Source organism: Mus caroli, unplaced genomic scaffold, assembly GCF_978045245.1.
Source record: "Mus caroli unplaced genomic scaffold, Mus_caroli_1 scaffold_6, whole genome shotgun sequence".
Lineage (NCBI taxonomy): Eukaryota > Metazoa > Chordata > Mammalia > Rodentia > Muridae > Mus > Mus caroli.
Genome location: NW_028227261.1, coordinates 34,803,703 through 34,814,647, shown reverse-complemented (window position 1 = coordinate 34,814,647; position 10,945 = coordinate 34,803,703).

The following is a 10,945-nucleotide window of genomic DNA, read 5'->3' as shown; positions in this document are numbered from 1 at the left end:
TTTGCTTTCAAAATGGTCTATGCATTCAATGCAATATTCAATCAAACTCCCAGCAGATTCTCTCTCTCTCTCTCTCTCTCTCTCTCTCTCTCTCTGTGTGTGTGTGTGTGTGTGTGTGTGTGTGTGTGTGTGTATCTGTGTCTGTGTAGTGTGTGTGTTAAATGTGTGTGGGCACCTGAAGAGGGTATTGAATGCCCTGGAGCAGGAGTTACAGCTGGCTGTGACTTATCTCATAGAGACAGAGAACTGAATTCACGTTCTCTTTGAGATCAACAAGTGCTCATCATCAAACCGCGCCATCTTCAGGAAGGCACTTTAATCAGTATAACTACACTAGGGAGACAGACATAGGCAATCAGCAGTTGCAGGCCTGCCTTCTTGAGGGACCAACATGATCTCTCAGGTTATATAGAAAGAGACACCAGGGGAGGGACAAAACCATGAATCATTATGTCAATCTTGTCTGCTTGACCATTTTCTCAGGACTGTCCAGGCAAGGGCCTTCTAATGATAGCAAACTCATTGCTGTGTGGAGCTTAACTTCAGCTAGTGACAGCTGTTCCTGAAGGTAAAGAGGACTCAGAACAAAAGGGATAAGTAAACTGGAACCGGTAACAGCAAGCTTTGTTCTTACTTTACTGTATGTGTTCTGGTATTCTTGTCTGCATATTTATCTGTGCACCACCTGCATGAGTTACAGGCAGTTTCAAGATGCAATCTGTTTGCCGAAATCAAACCTGGGTCCTCTGAAGGAGCAGTTGGTGCTCTTAACCACTAAGCCATCTGTTTTGGGTGCTGACCAGAGTCTAAGAATGGTTCCTCTAGTGTTTTGGGCTCCTCACTCTTCCTCTGAAGTCCCCTTCCTTGTCTGCCATGATGTAGTTGACATTCACGATGGCTTAACTCAAATGGCTTAGCTTTTTTCTTCTCTGTCTTCCTCCTCCTAGCAGTTGTCATGCTGTACAAGTTTTTCTTTCGAATAAAATTGTCCCTGGGCTTCCATTTGAGTCTGCTTTTAAATTCTCTTACTAATGAGACTAAAAAGCCCAAGAGGGGACTCTGATTTCCTGAGCATTAGTGACTCTGATGGGATTTCCCCAAATTTTCCAGTAACAGAGATATAACATTCAAGACAGGAAAGATCTTTTTAATACTACTCTAGAAACGAAAGTCAACCTCAGACTCTGATGAGCTGTCTGCCGACAGCATATGCAAACAGAGACACCCAGCTACCCGGAAGCAGCATTTGACCAGGTAAAGGTTGGGGCTCTTCCTTGGTCACTGGGTCAATTTAGGGAACTAAAGAGCAGGCTCAGATCCTCCCAAACGACCAAGCCCATTTGCTAGAAATCAGACTGCTGGGAAGAAGGAAGTGAAGGGGTGAAGAATAGGTTTTGGAAAGTGAGGTTGGGGCAGGACTCAAGATAACACTAAGATGGATTACTGGGGAATAAGGAGTGTATTAGAAGAGTTAGTAGTGCCATGAATAAATGGATGGGGGAGTGGTGAGTGGAGGGCCGGAGAAATGGCTCAGCGATTAAGAGCACTGGCTTCCTCTTCCAGAGGACTCAGGTTCTGTTCCCAGCACATAGTGGCTCACAGCTGTCTGTAGCTCCAGTTCCAGGGGATCCAAAGCCCTTCTCTGACCTTCATGGGTACCAGGCACACATATGGTACACAGACAGACAGACACGAAAGACAGAGGGCAAGACAAGACACCTATACACATAAAAATAAATAAATGAAAGTAGTTTTTAAAAGACCAGGCATAATGGCACACACCTGTAATCCCAGCATTCAGGAGGCAGAGGTAAGTAGATCTCTGTGTGTTTGAAGCCAGCCTAGTCTACGTGGTAAGTTCCAGTCCAGTCACGGCTATGTAAAGAAACCTGTCTCAAAAAAAAAAAAAAAAAAAGTACAGGACTTACAACAGAGGAAGAAGACACACAGAGAGACAGGAAATGCCCTCAGCTTTTACTCTAAAGCAGGTGGTAACTGCATCTTGTCTGCTGTGGCGGGGCTGGGGCCTGACCTCACAGTCTTTCATGATTGACTAGTTTTAAAAGAATCCGGGGGGGGGGGGGGGCAGGGAACATGCAGAACTTGAGTTCTGAGAATGCAGCAGGAACTCTGTGTAATGTAAGTTTTATAAGGTGGGGGAGATAAAAAGATTGGAGGTTTACAGTGTTTGACAGAAAGGGCTAATATTTAATGTTTCTTACAACGCAAACTCACTCCCCAGGTGAGAAATCTGGTACCAGGATCCTCTCATGGACAGTCAGTAGAGTGCCTTGTAGGCATCTCTGAAAGGGGTCCAGGAAGCTGCTGCATCTTGTGGTCTAATCTATGGACTACAGACTGTTGGGTTGGAAGGAAATTCCAGTTCCCCAAACTCCAAACCCATAGTCCAAATATCCAGAAATGAGCTCAACCTGGGCCGTAGGAGGATTTCTCGTGGTCAGATAAAAGCCACTGTAGCTCAGCAATTTGAGAAGCTGGTTCCTGTCTACCTCTGGTAGAAGGGATGTGTGTGTGGCTAACTATTAGCATAGCAAAGCTCATGCTGGCCTCCAGGCTCCCCCATATCACAAGCACCTGCTATATATTTCAGAGTCCATGCCAGCATCCCAGCCCTTCTTACTGCCTCCCCGACTCTAAACTCCCCCTGCCCCCGCCCCAACAACTACTCATTCTCTTTATAGTCTTGCTATTCTCTATAGTCTATGCATTCTCTATGCTCTGTGCCTGCTTCTCTTGTCATGGTTTTTCTATTCTCTAACTCCGCCCCCCACCCCCCACCCCCCACCCCCACCCCCACACACACTACTCTCTGTTCTCTCACAGGTAGCCCTGGCCAAGCCCAGTCTATCAGTCATGTTCAGTCTATTTATTTTCTCTCTGCTCAGGAGTCTTCCAGATGCCTCTGGCTGTTGTTGCTCTCATGGGTACAATAAAAACCTTCCCCCCACACCGCACCATGGCTTGGTCATGTCATCAGTTTACATACAGACTAGATTGCAATACCACATTCTTACAAGTAGATACGGGATAAGTGTCTTGCTTGGTCCTTGGGAAAATAACAGATTTAATGAGGAAACACAAATTTCTGGTGAAAAATAAGTATGTTAATTTTGAACAGAAATCCCCACCCCCCACCCCGCCCCACTGGCATTCTATTCCGCTTCTGTCCACATCCCCTCTCAGAACCTGGAGGCTAAGACAGGTTGTCCCTGTCTTTCAAGCTGCGTGGAAGTTCCTGAAGGGAAGGTACAGTGGTTGTGGTGACGGTCCAAGATGGGAGTCACAGAGGATCTGAGTTTTGTATCTCTTAGGAAACCACTAGAAAGTGGTGCTTCTCTCCCCGTCTACTTCTCTGATCTCAGGTTACTTTACAATACCTAAGACTCTTCTCAAGCCACTTGGCCACAGCAGATCACCTCAATGGAGAGGACCTGGCACACCTACCCCGAGCTAGTTTCAGAAGGATTTATGTCAGAGGAAGAGCAACTTCCCCAACGGTGAGCAATCAGGGCTTGCCCAAGGCTAGGCTCTGTAGAGTCCAGGCCTCTCCCAGGAAACAGTCTTAGGCAACAGCAATGAGGGACTTCTCTGATTGCTCTGGAGATATGGCCCTATCCTGTCTGCCCTGGAGGGAAAAGGTGCTGGACTCTAGAATCTGGAATCTAGATATGATCCAAACACAGAGCCCTAACTTCCTACCTCTTCTTCCAGATCGCTGCTTATCTGTTTCTTTTTCCTGAACCCTATTGCCCAGCACTGATTTATATCCTAAGGACACAAATCCTAGACCTTGTCCTAAGGACCACACACTCCAGCAGAGGAAACAGACCTGTACAACTGGTTTTTATTACTCCTCCTAGCTATATTCTAAAGTCTCCACAAATAATAATTAGCTAATACTAGACTATTGATCTCTGGGAAAACATGAGGTTAGATTCCTAAAAGCCTCTGATTACAGCATCATTGTCAACTGATCAATACATAACTTCTATTTAAAGACACTTTATTGAACATGTATTGTTGACCCATTCACATTGATTTCAGGCCTAAAAGAAGCTCACTTGACACGTGTTCTCTCTGTAAGGCGTCATCACAAGCTTCTTGTTGTTGATATTAGACTTGGGAGCCATTCTGAAGAGTGAGATCACCAAGAAGGGCATGAAGATGCAAATCACACCACGGCACTAAATAGACCACACATAGGACATTTGTTAACTTGATGAATGAGAAGAAAAGAAGCAGAGATTGTGGCCTTTTTCTATTGTAGCTTACTACTAAGGTCAGGTCTGTCTAGTTGCCACTCAAAAGCCAGTACACAGAAATGTCATATTCTTTCTCATATGTGCATATAAAGTGACAACATAACCACTCCAAGTTATGGCTGAGGGGAAGGGTTTTGTTTTGTTTTTTTTTTTTTTTTTAGATGTGAAAGACTACATCCAGAGGCATCCAGAAAAGCAGGAACCAAACAAGGCAAGCAGGATGGACTGGACCATAGGGAGGTGGGGTAGAGGGCAAAAGAGGAAGAGAGGAGAGAAAGATAAAAGAGAGAGGAAAACAAGTGGCAGGAGACCAAGAGGGTGCAGGTTACGTAAGTATGAGAAGCAAGGGGGCGGGTGGAGAAGTTTAGGGCAGGGGACAGGTGGACAGACGAGAGGAGCTGAGAAGACCCACAGGTAGCTGTGATACTGAGAAAGCCTGGGGCCAGCGTGTGCTTTAGGATGCCAACAGGTACCACAGGGAGTCGTTTGTCCAGTGTTCCTAATAATGCAGATCCTGGCTTACAAAGGCATGTATGTATGTATAGAAATGAGGGTGAGGGAGGGTCAGACTATGAAACTAGCAAGGAAGAAGGGGGCGTGGCAGTTCACTTTACTGTCAAACTAGCCCAAACTAGAGTCACCTGAGAAGAGACTCAATGTGGGGTGATCTACTTTGGGATGGCCCATGGGCATGTCTGTACAGGATTATCTTAATTAAATGAAGTGATGTGGGACAACATAGCCCACTGTGGTTGGCACTATTCCCTAGGCAGGTGGTCCTGAGCCATTTAAAAGTGGAGAAATCAAACTGAGCTCAAGCAAGCAAACAAACATTCATTCAGTCCTTCCTTTTTGCTCGTAACTGTGGATGTGATGTGACTGTTTGAAGCTCCTCACTTGACTTCCTCACAACAGATGGTAACCTGGAATTGTAAGCCAGTGAACCCCTTTCTTCCCTAAGTTGCACTTTGTTGGGGTATTTTATCATAGCAACAGGAAAGAAACAAGGATGGAAAAGGCAAAGGACAGATGTAACATGAAAACAGAAAGGGGGCTATGGAGGGATAGAAGTGGGCTAGGGGAGTTGGGGATGGGAAGGAGAATCAGCAAAAAAAAAAAAGTTTTTATTCTATACATATCAGTGTGTGTGCGCGTACACACACATTGCACACACACAAACTCACAGACCACATGTGTGCCTAGTCCTCAGGAAAATTAGAAGAGGGAATTGGCTCTCCCAGGACTGGAGTTAAGGATTGTTGGTTGTGAGCCAACCCCTGTTCTCTGGTAAAGCAGCACGTGCTCTTAGTCACTGAGTCATCTTCCCAGCCCAACAAAACAATTTTTGCTTGACAATATCAGAAAGAGAGTTGATACAATATATGCTAATTTTTAAAAATGTTTTAAAAGCCAACGCTAGAGAAGCAAGAGCTTCACAGGAAAGCAGTTTTATTCAAGAGTCAGAATTCTGCAAGTGGGAGGATGTGCTGGCTAGTTTTGTGTTAACTTGACAAAAGCTAGAGTCATTGGAAAGGAGGGAGTCTCAGTTGAGAAGATGCCTCCATAAAATCAGGCTGTAGGCATGCCTATGGGACGTTTTCTTAATTAGTTATTGATGGTGGAGGGCCCAGCCCATTGTGGATGGTGTGTCATCCCTGGCTGGTGGTCACAGGTTATATAAAAAGGAGACTGAGCAAGCCAGTAAGCAGCACCCCCTCCATGGCCTCTGCAACCGCTTCTGCCTCCAGGTTCCTGCCCTGTTTGAGTTCCTGTACTGACTTCCTTTGATGATGAACACTGATGTGGAAGTGTAAGCTGAATAAACTTTCTTTCCCATATTGCTTTTGGTTATGGTGTTTCATCACAGCAATAGTGTCTAAGACAAGGGAGTATCATTCCCACCACTCCATCTTGAAGAACAGTGGTGGGAAAAGGAAAGAGAGAAAGGAAGAAAGGAAGAAAGGAAGAAAGAGAGAGAGAGAGAGAGAGAGAGAGAGAGAGAGAGAGAGAGAGAGAAGGAAAGGAAAGGAAAGGAAAGGAAAGGAAAGGAAAGGAAAGGAAAGGAAAGGAAAGGAAAGGAAAGGAAAGGAAAGGAAAGGAAAGGAAAGGAAAAAAGAAACAAAGAGAGAAAGAAAGAAAGGGAACCAGGAACAGAAGACTAAATGTTTAGTAAGATACTTATTTGGGACTTGTCTGGTTAGAGCAGCGGTTCTCAACCTTCCTAATGCTGTGACCCTTTAATACAGTTCCTCATGTTGTGGTGACCCCAATCATAAAATTACTTTGTTGCTACTTCATAACTTTAATCTTGTTATTATTATTAACCATAATGTAAATATCTGATATGCAAGTTATCTGATATGTGACCCCAAAGGGGGTCGAGATCCACAGGTTGAGAACTAGGGGGCTAAAACGCTTCAATCGCCCTTGGCCTTTTTGTGCTGATTCCTGTAACAAGCACATTCATTTTCTTCATGTTAACTCTCACAGCATTTTAAATCCTTTCTCTCGGATAGTGTACAGAATTGAAGTATAAGGAGAGCTGTTATGCATTTCGGTGCTGGCTGAAGTCTTTCGTCTAGAGTCTGCAGAGATGAAAAAAGATCACAAAGTAGTGAACGTTCTAATCTCTTGAGTGCAGCTTCTCTTTGGAAGTTACAACTCCAGGCAAAAGGAGTAGATACAACCTTGCAAAAGACACCTCAGAAAGGAATGGCCATTGTTGCTGCTGAGATGTACTCATCTGGCATGCAAAAGGTTTGTGACTCTGTGTCTGTTCATGAGTGACCATCAGTTTTGATTTTGTCTACACAGAGAAACCCTGTCTTGAACCCCACCCCCCAAAAAACCCCAAATATTAGAATTTTGTTTTGGAGTTGCTGTTCATTTTTGGAAGTAGGCAATTTCACAAAGATGCGGTCTGTGAGTAGTGAAGATCGCTGTGTATCTCCCCAGAGGGGTGTCATGACTCAAATGTGGAATCATGTGTTGACTATATGATGCTATTTGGGAGGCTGTGGAAACTTTCTGAGGTGTGCTTAGTTGGAGGAAGTAGGTGAATTTGGGTATATGCCTTTGTCAAAAGGTGTACCCAGTTCTTTCCTGCTGCTTCCTGTTCACTAAGAGGTAATTAGTCTCCCACATGGTTTCCCGCCTTTGTGTTCGGCCACATCACAGGGCCAGCATAAACAGAGGCAAGCAGCCATCATGGACCAAAACCATGAGCTGTAGAGAAAATCTCCTGTAAAAAAAAAAAAAAAAAAAAAAAAAAGCCTATGGCCAATGAGCTGAGATAGGAATCGGAGGTGGGACACTGGCAGGAAGAGAGAAGATTCTGGGAAATAGTGATAATATAAAAGAGAGATTCAAGCAAGCCACAGGGAGATGGACATAAACCAGCAGGTGCCTGAACTCAGAATAGAATAGAGAGATTCAAGTGAGCCATTTAGGAAGACAGGAAGGAAGAAGCAGGCAGGGCTGAAGGAGAGATAACTTACCAAGTGGTAGACAGAATAGTTTGAAGGGAGCTGGGGCTGGAAAGGAAAACCAGATAGATAGAGAGAGAGAGAGAGAGAGAGAGAGAGAGAGAGAGAGAAACTTTACAATGAGCCAAAACAAAGCCTTTCTCTCACAAGTTGTTTGTGTCCGGTATTTTGTGTCAATGATAACAAGACAAATACAGGCCTGGAGGAAGCTCTCTCCTAGGTTGAAGGAATCAGAGAAGATTCTCAAAAGGGTGGTACTTTGTCTGCTTCCTAACACTCAAAGAGGTCCATGACCAAAACCTAAGTTATATGGTTCATCAAAGAACTGTTTCTTTGCTGTTCCTAGGAGATGCCTTTGTTTACTTTTTTCCCCCCAGAAACAAAGTCTTCTGTTTTACCATTCCTTCTCACTTGACTCAGAACAATAAAACCTTCTGCAATGATAGCAATGTTCTCTGACAACACAGTCCACAGCCTCACTGATGTCAACTCGGAAGGCAAGTATGGTGTGACTGAAGAAATGAATTCTAATTTTTAATCTTGTTGAATATATTTTAATCATAATAAATTTAATAGCCACATGTGGTAATGGTTATTATAATCCACAATGTAGTTGCAACTTATTGTATTTTATATATGGAAAGAGTATGGCTTTGTACGTTTGTTTGTTTGTTTGTTTGTTTGTTTGTTTCAAGACAGGGTTTCTCTGTATAGCCCTGGCTGACCTGGAACTCACTTTGTAGACCAGGCTGGCCTTGAACTCAGAAATCCGCCTGCCTCTGCCTCCCAAGTACTGGGATTAAAGGCATGCGCCACCACTGCCCTGCTACATTATTTTTTTAAAATCTATTTGCTTTTGCAGTGGTAATGATGGAGCTCAGGAACCCAAGTATATTCATCTTATACACACACACACATACACACACACACACACACTTTTTTTTTAAACTGAGTTTTCTTGTTTCCCAGTTGATTTACTTGGGTTCTCTTGGAATAAACATGTCTTTGACAAACAAAAGTAATTTTACCTATTCTAGTTCACTTTTATTTTACTTTATTATCCAATCACATTGGCCAGTGCATTTATTTACTTGCTTGTTTTTGTGGTTCTGAAGATCAAGCCCATAGCTTTGTCTATGCTAAGAACTCTAATGAGCTCCATCCATCTCTAGGGTCTTACTGCGTAGCCCAAGCTGGATTTTACCTTATGATCGTCGAGCCTCAGCTTCCTCTGTCCTGGGGATGCTTGTCGTTCACCAAGCTTTATCTAATGTAACTCACACATCTACATGGTAATAGAGAGTACTGATTATAATATTTATCCTGTTCTCACCAGTGAGTTCCTTCCTTCCCTCTCAACCCCACCTTCAGTGCTAGGAATTGAACCCAGAGCCACATGCACTGTAGCTATAGACAGTAGAGTACCTAAGTGTGATTTCTTTCTCAGGTATATGAAAGTGATAGAAAGAAACAGTGGATGAATTCTTCCTTCCATGCTATGACTTCTGCGCTGCCGAATAGCAGCTTTTCCCTATCCTTAACCACTCAATCCTTAATCACGCTCCCCACTCTCCTGGTCTGTTCCAGGTTAACTTGCTGCCAACCCATCATCCACTCAGTTCTCTATTGCCAGCACCCAGGCGCCACGTCGAGAACTTCATTCGTTCTAGGACCATTACACAAACAGCATCTTCGTTTGAAGAAGGAAAAGAAAGAAGAAGAAGGAGGAGGTGGGGAGGAGGAGAAGAAGGAGGACGGGGAGGAAGAAGAGGAGGAGGAGGAAGAAGAAGAGGAGGAGGAGGAGGGAGGGAGGGAAGGAGAGAGAGAAGAAGAAGAAGAAGAAGAAGAAGAAGAAGAAGAAGAAGAAGAAGAAGAAGAAGAAGAAGAAGAAGAAGAAGAAGAAGAAGAAGAAGAAGAGGAGGAGGAGGAGGAAGAGGAGGAGGAGGAGGAGGAGGAGGAAGAAGAAGAAAAGGCTTCCTACTAGACTGTTGAGATGGATGAGCAGGTAAAGGTACTTGCTGGCTTGGATAAAGGCAGAAGGAAAGAATAGACAACACCAAGTTGTCCTCTGACCTTCACACACATGCTATGCTTTCTCACGTCATACACATGCATGTACATCATCATCATTATAATCATCGCCATTTTTTAAAAATAATTTTTATTTTTTAATTTAATTTAGTTTAGTTTAGTTTAGGTTTTTGTTTTTTGTTGTTTATTTGGTTGGTTGGTTTTGTTTTCCTGCTTTCTATTCTACTCCTGCTTTCTTGAGATTTTTGTTAGCCATAAGTTTGGGGTCGAAATGAAAAAGACCACAACTCCTACTGAAGGGTCTGAACAAGACAAACTCAGAAAAGCACTGGGTGTTTAGTCTGACTCAGGTGGGAACCGTATCTTTTCCCCATTGGCTGTCATCCACCTCGCAGTCTTATGCAATTGGCTAGTCTGAAAAGAACCAGAAATGAAGGAGGAAGGAAAAAGGTTTAGTGCTCTGAAGAGAAAGCAGTCACTGAGGCAGGCCCTCAAATTCCCGGAATGCAGTAGACGCCTTAGGGGTGAGAGAGATTAAAACATTTGCATCCAAGTCTTACAAGGTGGAGAAAATGAAGATTCTCATTACTTGTCCTAAACACAAGTTTTATAGTATTCAATATTAGACTTATATTTGATATCTCTTATATCATCCCCTCATAGCAGTTGGTGTGGTTCTTCTAAGTCCTTAATCTGCCATATGACTCACCTGCTTAAAATGAATGCTTCTGTGCTCTTCTTCGAATAGGATGGGCGCCAATCCTCCTCCATCTTCATCCTCAGCCTCATCTTTCGGCTCCTCCTCCATCTTGGTGTTTCAATTACACCCAGCTCATTCTGGCTCCTTCCAGCTTCTTCCGGCTCATTCCTTCATGCGATGTCTCTGCCCTCCGAGCTTCAACATGTTGTTCTCCCCTCTTCTCTTCACTTTTCTTCTACCTAATCTCCTTCTGTCACTTCCATAGCTCTTTCCTCTTCCTGGTAACACTCATGGCACACATGTCCACTCAATATCAGTTTTTCCAAGCATAGGAAAAGCCCACAAAGGCCCGGGGGATTCAGCTGCAGTCCCTCCTCGTAAAACAGGGCCCTGCAAAAGGAGGCTCACGCAACACTGAGTCCAATAAACAGCATGTCATCCCTTGT